Here is a 13,137-nt window from a genome sequence, read left to right on the forward strand (position 1 = left end):
AAGTGAACACGGTAAAACACTACTTCATCGAAGTAACAGACACTTTGCTACTAACGAGGATATATTGAACTAATTGCTACTAACGGGGAGATATTGAACTCTTTGCTAACAACGGGGAGATATTGAACTCTTTGCTACTAACGGGGAGATATTGAACACTTTGCTACTAACGGGGAGATATTGAACTCTTTGCTACTAACGGGGACATATTGAACTCTTTGCTACTAACGGGGACATATTGAACTCTTTGCTACTAACGGGGAAATATTGAACTCTTTGCTACTAACAGGGAAATATTGAACTTTTTGCTACTAACGGGGAGATATTGACCTCTTTGCTACTAACGGGGACATATTGAACTCTTTGCTACTAACGGGGAAATATTGAACTCTTTGCTACTAACAGGGAAATATTGAACTTTTTGCTACTAACGGAGAAATATTGAACTCTTTGCTAGTATCGTACTGTTTCATGTCACATATCACATTCTAAACAGTGTTTCAGTAAACTTGAATTAAACTATAAATCAGTTAGTTTCCTACCTTCGACAGTGAAGAGCACGTTTACTTGAATTAAACTATAAATCAGTTAGTTTCCTACCTTCGACAGTGGATAGGACTAGAAACAACCAAACGAAGACTGCCATGGCGAGAGTCGACTGGTGCCCATCCCCTGGATACATTACACGATGTGTTCAGTCTAGTAGACGACGGGCGGGTGTCGACGCGAGCTGTTTGTTTATCGAGCCACGTGATCAGAGCCAGTAACTCATTCTTGGATTCCTCAGTGCCATTTGTTGTGGTTTCTCGTCTCTAAATGTGAGCAATAACGATCATTATTTTAACAATTAAAGGTATAGGCGTACGGACTCTCTTTTTGTATTGGCGGGGCGGGGGGGGGGGGGGGGGGGCTGGAGATATGGGTGTGTTCAGGCTGATCATTATAATAACAATTAAAGGTAAAGGCGTACGGACTCTCTTTTTGTATTGGGGGGGGGGGGGGGGGCCGGAGATATGGGTGTGTTCAGGCTGATTTCTGGCCGAATAAAAAAAGCCTGAATCTGCACAACAACATTAATTCAGATTTATATTATTGCCAAACTGCTATGTACAGTCACGGCGGAATCAAGTAAACATTGGAGGGGGTAGGGGGAGGTAATTCAGAGAGATCGAGTGCGCAAAGTGCCTTAGTGTCTATGGGTATTTACTACCAATAATATTTTTTATTCAGCCCCTCCCCGCAAAACCCCCGCACCGACGTGCCGGATATAGGATTGCAAACGAATCACTATGCCGTTCCATATGGATGTCCACCAACAGTGAGTATAAAATGATGGAAATACACAGCGGAAGGTTTCAAGCCATTTTGCCCGAATATTTCTATCGATTTTGCTCGAATTTGAATACACGAGGATGGGGCGAGGGTCCCACAACTGACACATCAACGGTCGTGGTATGTGCTATCCTGACTGTGTGATGGTGCATATAAAAAGAGCCCTTGTTACTAATGGAAGAAATGTGATGGTGTTAATCAGAACCGGATAGGACTGATTTCGAGAAAGAAAAATTTGTTTTGTTTAACGACACCACTAGAGCTCATTGATTTATTAATCATCGGCTACTGCATGTCAAACATTAGATAATTTTCACATATAGTCTTAGAGAGGAAACCCGCTAATCTTGTTAATCTAGTTATCTTGTACGATCGATGTGATCGTTCCATTTTGTGTTTCATTGGAGGTATGACATTGGTGACCTGGTCATCACCTAGGAGCAGCCAGTCGTATGTCTATAACCCGCTGTCGCCACTACATGGGTTACTCTTTCCGATTAGCAGCAAGGGATCTTTTATTTGCGCTTCCCACAGGCAGGATAGCACAAACCATGACCTTTGTTGAACCAGTTATGGATCACTGGTCGGTGCAAGTGGTTTACACGTACCCATTGAGCCTTGCGGATCACACAGTGTGTTAACAAGTATGTGTTATCAAAAATAACGAATGTTGTTCTCACCAATGGGCATTTAAGAAGACAGCAGACACCTCGACCTGTGATATCGCTGTCGTGGGGCGCTGGTTAAACCCAGTCATATAGTGCAGGCGTGGCAGTATTCCATTCTCTATTTAATGTTCAACTCGCTTCCAACTGTGGTGCTATTTGGTCTACCAATACCTGCAGGCGCAGTGCTTCCAACTGTGGTGCTATTTGGTCTACCAATACCTGCAGGCGCAGTGGTTCCAACTGTGGTGCTATTTGGTCTACCAATACCTGCAGGCGCAGTGGTTCCAACTGTGGTGCTATTTGGTCTACCAATACCTGCAGGCGCAGTGGTTCCAACTGTGGTGCTATTTGGTCTACCAATACCTGCAGGCGCAGTGGTTTCAACTGTGGTGCTATTTGGTCTACCAATACCTGCAGGCGCAGTGGTGCGTAGTGACATCGCACTCTCAGACACAGACGCTCTTTGCTATTGTTCGCCAACCGAATTTAACCATTTGAAACCGGGTATTGTTGTCGGTAGTCAAAGACCATTGTCGTCTAACTGTGTTTACAGTCGTGGATATGTAAATGGGTTTTAACACCATGGGCCGACGCTGTTGTTTAAAACTACAGACCAGGCGAGTTTCATTGTTTCACAAATGTGGTCGCCCGCGGATCTGTAGACCCTTATCGCGTAGTGTGACTGTTAAAGTGGAGTCGAACACATCGATAAATGAACACCAATAGTTCTGTGTATGTCTCTTCATTATTGGTTATTTTATGTTGCTTTGTTCTCCAAAACACCTCATTGTAATATCTAGGGATCAGTTTTACAGGCGGAAGCGCACGAGTACGGAACATGACAAAACAAAATGTTTACCTACAAATGTTCACTTGGCATATTTTTTATCAAACTTATCCCCTTTACATTTGGGTTTTCTGTTTTCAACATATCACAACACTTCCCACAGGACAAAAAAAAACAACCACATACATTTCCGTACTCGAGTGGGGAGCACAGTACCACCCCCTATCACCAGCCCTGGTTGCTCGAGTGAGGAGCACAGTACCACCCCCTATCACCAGCCCTGGTTGCTCGAGTGAGGAGCACAGTGCCACCCCCTATCACCAGCCCTGGTTGCTCGAGTGGGGAGCACAGTACCACCCCCTATCACCAGCCCTGGTTCCTCGAGTGGGGAGCACAGTACCACCCCCTATCACCAGCCCTGGTTCCTCGAGTGGGGAGCACAGTACCACCCCCTATCACCAGCCCTGGTTCCTCGAGTGGGGAGCACAGTACCACCCCCTATCACCAGCCCTGGTTCCTCGAGTGGGGAGCACAGTACCACCCCCTATCACCAGCCCTGGTTGCTCGAGTGGGGAGCACAGTACCACCCCCTATCACCAGCCCTGGTTCCTCGAGTGGGGAGCACAGTACCACCCCCTATCACCAGCCCTGGTTCCTCGAGTGGGGAGCACAGTACCACCCCCTATCACCAGCCCTGGTTCCTCGAGTGGGGAGCACAGTACCACCCCCTATCACCAGCCCTGGTTGCTCGAGTGGGGAGCACAGTACCACCCCCTATCACCAGCCCTGGTTCCTCGAGTGGGGAGCACAGTACCACCCCCTATCACCAGCCCTGGTTCCTCGAGTGGGGAGCACAGTACCACCCCCTATCACCAGCCATGATTACTCGAGTGGAGAGCACAGTACCACCCCCTATCACCAGCCCTGGTTGCTCGAGTGGGGAGCACAGTACCACCCCCTATCACCAGCCATGATTGCTCGAGTGGAGAGCACAGTACCACCCCCTATCACCAGCCATGATTGCTCGAGTGAGGAGCACAGTACCACCCCCTATCACCAGCCATGATTGCTCGAGTGGGGAGCACAGTACCACCCCCTATCACCAGCCATGATTGCTCGAGTGAGGAGCACAGTACCACCCCCTATCACCAGCCCTGGTTGCTCGAGTGGGGAGCACAGTACCACCCCCTATCACCAGCCCTGGTTGCTATGGGCCTGCACTGTGATCTTCAGCTTGCAACCAACACAGACGATGTTAGTGTTGTATGGGAAGACCCTTTATAGAAAAAGGTCACGTCAAACACAACCAATGTATGATCATCACATCATAGATCTGGAGCAGTGTGCATCATAAACAGTAAGTTTTGTATGTGATGTTTATATATGTTCTATGGATCTCTGATCTGAAATAAAAATCTATTATTATTATTATTATTATTATAGGTCACGTCAAACACGGCCAATGTATGATCATCACATCATAGATCTGGAGCCGTGTGTATAATAAATAGTAGCTCACCTCGTTATAGGTCACGTTAAACACGGCCAATGTATGATCATCACATCATAGATCTGGAGCGGTGTGTATAATAAACAGTAGTTCACCTCGTTATAGGTCACGTCAAACACGGCCAATGTTTGATCATCACATCATAGATCTGGAGCGGTGTGCATCATAAACAGTAGTTCACCTCGTTATAGGTCACGTCAAACAGGGCCAATGTATGATCATCACATCATAGATATGGAGCGGTGTGCATCATAAACAGTAGTTCACCTCGTTATAGGTCACGTCAAACACGGCCAATGTATGATCATCACATCATAGATCTGGAGCGGTGTGTATAATAAACAGTAGTTCACCTCGTTATAGGTCACGTCAAACACGGCCAATGTATGATCATCACATCATAGATCTGGAGCGGTGTGTATAATAAACAGTAGTTCACCTCGTTATAGGTCACGTCAAACACGGCCAATGTATGATCATCACATCATAGATCTGGAGCGGTGTGCATCATAAACAGTAGTTCACCTCGTTATAGGTCACGTCAAACAGGGCCAATGTATGATCATCACATCATAGATCTGGAGCGGTGTGTATAATAAACAGTAGTTCACCTCGTTATAGGTCACGTCAAACACGGCCAATGTATGATCATCACATCATAGATCTGGAGCGGTGTGTATAATAAACAGTAGTTCACCTCGTTATAGGTCACGTCAAACACGGCCAATGTATGATCATCACATCATAGATCTGGAGCGGTGTGTATAATAAACAGTAGTTCACCTCGTTATAGGTCACGTCAAACACGGCCAATGTATGATCATCACATCATAGATCTGGAGCGGTGTGTATTATAAACAGTAGTTCACCTCGTTATAGGTCACGTCAAACACGGCCAATGTATGATCATCACATCATAGATCTGGAGCGGTGTGCATCATAAACAGTAGTTCACCTCGTTATAGGTCACGTCAAACACGGCCAATGTATGATCATCACATCATAGATCTGGAGCGGTGTGTATAATAAACAGTAGTTCACCTCGTTATAGGTCACGTCAAACACGGCCAATGTATGATCATCACATCATAGATCTGGAGCGGTGTGTATAATAAACAGTAGTTCACCTCGTTATAGGTCACGTCAAACACGGCCAATGTATGATCATCACATCATAGATCTGGAGCGGTGTGTATAATAAACAGTAGTTCACCTCGTTATAGGTCACGTCAAACACGGCCAATGTATGATCATCACATCATAGATCTGGAGCGGTGTGTATAATAAACAGTAGTTCACCTCGTTATAGGTCACGTCAAACACGGCCAATGTATGATCATCACATCATAGATCTGGAGCGGTGTGCATAATAAACAGTAGTTCACCTCGTTATAGGTCACGTCAAACACGGCCAATGTATGATCATCACATCATAGATCTGGAGCGGTGTGTATAATAAACAGTAGTTCACCTCGTTATAGGTCACGTCAAACACGGCCAATGTATGATCATCACATCATAGATATGGAGCGGTGTGCATCATAAACAGTAGTTCACCTCGTTATAGGTCACGTCAAACACGGCCAATGTATGATCATCACATCATAGATCTGGAGCGGTGTGTATAATAAACAGTAGTTCACCTCGTTATAGGTCACGTCAAACACGGCCAATGTATGATCATCACATCATAGATCTGGAGCGGTGTGTATAATAAACAGTAGTTCACCTCGTTATAGGTCACGTCAAACACGGCCAATGTATGATCATCACATCATAGATCTGGAGCGGTGTGTATAATAAACAGTAGTTCACCTCGTTATAGGTCACGTCAAACAGGGCCAATGTATGATCATCACATCATAGATCTGGAGCGGTGTGTATAATAAACAGTAGTTCACCTCGTTATAGGTCACGTCAAACACGGCCAATGTATGATCATCACATCATAGATCTGGAGCGGTGTGTATAATAAACAGTAGTTCACCTCGTTATAGGTCACGTCAAACACGGCCAATGTATGATCATCACATCATAGATCTGGAGCGGTGTGTATAATAAACAGTAGTTCACCTCGTTACAGGTCACGTCAAACACGGCCAATGTATGATCATCACATCATAGATCTGGAGCGGTGTGTATAATAAACAGTAGTTCACCTCGTTATAGGTCACGTCAAACACGGCCAATGTATGATCATCACATCATAGATCTGGAGCGGTGTGCATAATAAACAGTAGTTCACCTCGTTATAGGTCACGTCAAACACAGCCAATGTATGATCATCACATCATAGATCTGGAGCGGTGTGTATAATAAACAGTAGTTCACCTCGTTATAGGTCACGTCAAACATGGCCAATGTATGATCATCACATCATAGATATGGAGCGGTGTGCATCATAAACAGTAGTTCACCTCGTTATAGGTCACGTCAAACACGGCCAATGTATGATCATCACATCATAGATCTGGAGCGGTGTGTATAATAAACAGTAGTTCACCTCGTTATAGGTCACGTCAAACACGGCCAATGTATGATCATCACATCATAGATCTGGAGCGGTGTGTATAATAAACAGTAGTTCACCTCGTTATAGGTCACGTCAAACACGGCCAATGTATGATCATCACATCATAGATCTGGAGCGGTGTGTATAATAAACAGTAGTTCACCTCGTTATAGGTCACGTCAAACACGGCCAATGTATGATCATCACATCATAGATCTGGAGCGGTGTGTATAATAAACAGTAGTTCACCTCGTTATAGGTCACGTCAAACACGGCCAATGTATGATCATCACATCATAGATCTGGAGCGGTGTGTATTATAAACAGTAGTTCACCTCGTTATAGGTCACGTCAAACACGGCCAATGTATGATCATCACATCATAGATCTGGAGCGGTGTGCATCATAAACAGTAGTTCACCTCGTTATAGGTCACGTCAAACACGGCCAATGTATGATCATCACATCATAGATCTGGAGCGGTGTGTATAATAAACAGTAGTTCACCTCGTTATAGGTCACGTCAAACAGGGCCAATGTACGATCATCACATCATAGATCTGGAGCGGTGTGTATAATAAACAGTAGTTCACCTCGTTATAGGTCACGTCAAACACGGCCAATGTATGATCATCACATCATAGATCTGGAGCGGTGTGTATAATAAACAGTAGTTCACCTCGTTATAGGTCACGTCAAACACGGCCAATGTATGGTCATCACATCATAGATCTGGAGCGGTGTGTATAATAAACAGTAGTTCACCTCGTTATAGGTCACGTCAAACACGGCCAATGTATGATCATCACATCATAGATCTGGAGCGGTGTGTATAATAAACAGTAGTTCACCTCGTTATAGGTCACGTCAAACACGGCCAATGTATGATCATCACATCATAGATCTGGAGCGGTGTGTACAATAAACAGTAGTTCACCTCGTTATACCTCGAGTGGGTTTCAATGAATTAATGAATATTTAACGACATCCCAGCACAAACATAACTGGTGTCAAAAAGGTAAGTACACATGTATATGCAACTAATTGGTGTCAAAAAGGTAAGTACACTTGTATATGAAACTAATTGGTGTCAAAAAGGTATGTACACGTGTATATGAAAATAGTATTTACATTGAGAATACAATGTATCTAATTATATAAAACCACAGTGTAAAGAGCTGGGGGTGGGGCAAATTTAAAAACATCGAATATATTATATACTGTCAAACCTGTCTTAAACGGTCGCACAAGGGAGTAGAGAAAAACGACCGCTTAAGACAATAGCTGCTGATTACAGGTTGCCTCATATACAGTCTTTAAAACGTTTGTTTTGTGTTTCTTTACTCTTTTGTTTACCATCTGTACTTCTAGTTAATTGTTGTGTGATCCGCAATTGACTATAAATCAACTTTCGACATGTCGCCTCCTTCAAAAAAGAGGTAATTGGAATGTAATAACAGTATTAATTCAACTGTTCTCAATAAGTTTGTTTTCTTTTCCCATTTATTTTATTTTTATTTTTATTTTTTTATCATGCAGTATATTGTCATAGTTTAGTGAATGTACAAATGTCAGGCTTAGCCTACCCAGAGGCAATTAGATGCATTCCACAGTCATACTTAGCCTACCCAGAGGCAATTAGATGCATTCCACAGTCATACTTAGCCTACCCAGAGGCAATTAGATGCATTCCACAGTCATACTTAGCCTACCCAGAGGCAATTAGATGCATTCCACAGTCATACTTAGCCTACCCAGAGGCAATTAGATGCATTCCACAGTCATACTTAAGTCTACCCAGAGGCAATTAGATGCATTCCACAGTCATACTCAGGCTACCCAGAGGCAATTAGATGCATTCCACAGTCATACTTAGCCTACCCAGAGGCAATTAGATGCATTCCACAGTCATACTTAAGTCTACCCAGAGGCAATTAGATGCATTCCACAGTCATACTTAGCCTACCCAGAGGCAATTAGATGCATTCCACAGTCATACTTAGCCTACCCAGAGGCAATTAGATGCATTCCACAGTCATACTTAGCCTACCCAGAGGCAATTAGATGCATTCCAGTCATACTTAGCCTACCCAGAGGCAATTAGATGCATTCCAGTCATACTTAGCCTACCCAGAGGCAATTAGATGCATTCCACAGTCATACTTAGCCTACCCAGAGGCAATTAGATGCATTCCACAGTCATACTTAGCCTACCCAGAGGCAATTAGATGCATTCCACAGTCATACTTAGCCTACCCAGAGGCAATTAGATGCATTCCACAGTCATACTTAGCCTACCCAGAGGCAATTAGATGCATTCCACAGTCATACTTAGCCTACCCAGAGGCAATTAGATGCATTCCACAGTCATACTTAGCCTACCCAGAGGCAATTAGATGCATTCCACAGTCATACTTAAGTCTACCCAGAGGCAATTAGATGCATTCCACAGTCATACTCAGGCTACCCAGAGGCAATTAGATGCATTCCACAGTCATACTTAGCCTACCCAGAGGCAATTAGATGCATTCCACAGTCATACTTAAGTCTACCCAGAGGCAATTAGATGCATTCCACAGTCATACTTAGCCTACCCAGAGGCAATTAGATGCATTCCACAGTCATACTTAGCCTACCCAGAGGCAATTAGATGCATTCCACAGTCATACTTAGCCTACCCAGAGGCAATTAGATGCATTCCAGTCATACTTAGCCTACCCAGAGGCAATTAGATGCATTCCACAGTCATACTTAGCCTACCCAGAGGCAATTAGATGCATTCCAGTCATACTTAGCCTACCCAGAGGCAATTAGATGCATTCCAGTCATACTTAGCCTACCCAGAGGCAATTAGATGCATTCCACAGTCATACTTAGCCTACCCAGAGGCAATTAGATGCATTCCAGTCATACTTAGCCTACCCAGAGGCAATTAGATGCATTCCAGTCATACTTAGCCTACCCAGAGGCAATTAGATGCATTCCACAGTCATACTTAGCCTACCCAGAGGCAATTAGATGCATTCCACAGTCATACTTAGCCTACCCAGAGGCAATTAGATGCATTCCACAGTCATACTTAGCCTACCCAGAGGCAATTAGATGCATTCCACAGTCATACTTAGCCTACCCAGAGGCAATTAGATGCATTCCACAGTCATACTTAGCCTACCCAGAGGCAATTAGATGCATTCCACAGTCATACTTAGCCTACCCAGAGGCAATTAGATGCATTCCAGTCATACTTAGCCTACCCAGAGGCAATTAGATGCATTCCACAGTCATACTTAGCCTACCCAGAGGCAATTAGATGCATTCCAGTCATACTTAGCCTACCCAGAGGCAATTAGATGCATTCCAGTCATACTTAGCCTACCCAGAGGCAATTAGATGCATTCCACAGTCATACTTAGCCTACCCAGAGGCAATTAGATGCATTCCACAGTCATACTTAGCCTACCCAGAGGCAATTAGATGCATTCCAGAGTCATACTTTCTTAACCGATACACAGGTGAGATGGGACTAAATGGGTACTAGTATTCCCGAAGGTGTGAAGATCGATTATTTGCTGCAACTTGTCGTGGGGACCATAACATTTGCTACATGAAGTTTGTTTTGTTTAGTGACACCACTAGAGCGCATTGATTTATTAATCATCGGCTTCTGGATGTCAAACAGTTGATAATTTGACAAACAGTCTTAGAGAGGAAACCTGCTACATTTTTCCAGCAAGGGATCTTTTATATGCACTATCCCACAGACAGGATAGCACATACCACGGCCTTTGATATACCAGTCGTGGCACACTGGCTGGGATGAGAAATGGCCCAATGGGCCAACGACGGGGATCGATTCTAAGTCAACAGCGCACCAGGCAAGCGTTTACAACTGGACCCCCCCCCCCCCCCCCCCCCATTTGCTATTTCTCACTGTTAATTTGCTAAATTTACATCAAATTTAATAGCCGCTAATCCTATTGTATTAGACATTGTAAAATATTTTTGCCTAGTACCGCAATGGTGGATGGGTTTTTTTGTTTGTTTGTTTGTTGGGTTTTTTGTTTGTTTGTTTGTTGGGTTTTTTGTCTTTCTTTTTTTGTTTTGTTGGTGGGTGGGTTTTTTGTGGGGGGTTTTCGTACTGTTAACTTACAGTTTATATATTTACAACTATTTGCTTAAAATCAAGTTACCACTTTTGGCTAATTTAATATAATTTATTCGTGGGCGTCCTGGTACTTGTAACAAAAAAGTACGGGTATGTACTGCTCGGAAACTGATTGTGTCACCCGATATTCCGGAAAACTGGCGGGATCTAGCTCAGTGGGCAGAGCGCTATGATCGCAGGATCAGTGAACCCGTCTTTTCGTTGGATAGACTGGCGTGAAAATCGAGTCGGACTCCCCAGGAAAATGAATTGAGGCGGGTAGAGAAGAGTGGAACGGAATTACCAACCTAAGTCACTCTAAAACAACGTTTCGATACTATTTTTGAATTATTAACTGGGCGTCGGGCCAATCGAGCACCAACTGCCACGAAATAGCAAAAATTACACCTCCGAAATCTCTTGATAGCGATTCCGCGCAGATTCCAATTTAGAACCCACGTACTACGAAATAGCAAAGGCCCTTTTAATACAAGAATCTGTTCTTGGCGTTTATATAGGTCAAGAACTGAATCTCATTAGAGGTGTCTCATATTTAATTTATGTCTTTTAATAATTACAATGTTTCATACATGTATAACTTCTTACACTTCTGTTATTAACAATTCTTTTGTACAATTAACAAACTATAAAAAATATGTTTTACCTTTCATTTTAAACTTAAATTGCATTTAATCAATCATAAAAAACAGCAGCTGGAACAAAACTCTTTCCTGATTGAGTTAATTTTGTTTACAAACGCATCACCACAAAATGCTAGAAAGCCTGAGTCCCTGAGTTGATTGGTTTTAACAGTATGCACATACATGTAATATAAGAATATAAGCTACACTAAAGGAAAGGAATGTCGCAAATGGAAAGGACACGCGTGTTTTATATAATCAGTTGGTTTGCTGAAAACGAAGAGAGGAATGTTTTAATAAAACGTATTAAATACACCGGATATTGCTACTGTCATACGGAAAATCTTCCGACTAGAAACAATCAGTATTAATTAAAACAAATTAATTTCAAGTTCGTAGATCTTCGTATACGTTTAATAGTATTATAATCTCGTATTTAAATCGCTGCAGGGTACGGTGGCTCGCTGTAGCAGTTGGTTTTACAGACGATGTTCCGACTTCACTGTAACTCCATGTTTTATAATCACCTTTAAATTCGTCAACCACATTAATTTTTGTAACGACACCACTAGAGTACATCGATGTATTAATCATCAGCTATTGGAAGTGAAGTAATTGGTCATTCTGACACGCAGTCTTCAGATAAAGACCACTGGATGTTTCTGTTAGCAGCAAACAAGATTTGTAGGGAAATACATGTATTTATTATTCGTTGGTTTAAAGTACACTAAACAGTACATATATTTTTTTATGAATAGTACGCACAGTAAAAACAAATAAATAAATACAAAATACAAGACAGCCTTTCCCCTCGGAAAAGAAGACCCGCAAACAAACAAAACAAATAAATAAATACAAAATACAAGACAGCCCTTCCCCTCGGAAAGGAAGACCCGCAAACAAACAAAACAAAAATCCTACGAGAAAACCCCAAACAAAAACAACAAAAGAACGGACATACATTTCAAACATATATTTCAATGTTCTATGACGTTGTAACCGTAAACAGCGGCACCTGTCTATATATTAAAAAAAAGAGATTAAACGCACTGACACCCCCACCACCACTCTTCTTGATCCAGTAGCAGCAGCAATGGTTTATATATGTAGGCCTACATGTATGTGTGCCCCCCCCCCCCACCCCACATACACACACTTTGTGGCACCTTCATACGCTACTGAAACGGAAAATTAAAAACACGAAAACAAATCATAAAAGAGGAAAACTAATTTACTCAAAGGCGTACGGGCTTCCATTGTTGTAAGGAGAAGGCTGGTTTTCCCCCAATTAAACTGAAATGCCGGAATCTGAATAACATTTATTCATATTAGCATTACTGCCAAACAGCTATATAGGATTGCAAAAGCGTTTTTACATGGATTATAACTAATTTTGTAGGTCGAATAATGGAAAAAAATTGTAAAAAAAGGTCTATGGTTAGCATATTTTTTCCGAATACCTCAATATTTTGTGCCCAAATTTGAGGTTGTGTTCCAGCATTATCGAGGCAGTTGACCCCTCGCCACCCCCACCCCCACCCCA

General features: G+C 42.8%; 1 non-coding gene across 1 annotated transcript; it reads right to left on the bottom strand.

The window, feature by feature from the left end:
• Positions 1–11,308: 11,308 nt before the first annotated feature.
• LOC121386986 lies at positions 11,309–11,440 on the bottom strand. The gene has a single exon (XR_005959764.1). It is a non-coding gene; the product is annotated as a U11 spliceosomal RNA (small nuclear RNA).
• Positions 11,441–13,137: the final 1,697 nt, after the last annotated feature.

Source organism: Gigantopelta aegis, chromosome 12 (genome assembly GCF_016097555.1).
Source record: "Gigantopelta aegis isolate Gae_Host chromosome 12, Gae_host_genome, whole genome shotgun sequence".
In the NCBI taxonomy this organism is placed as follows: Eukaryota; Metazoa; Mollusca; class Gastropoda; order Neomphalida; family Peltospiridae; genus Gigantopelta; species Gigantopelta aegis.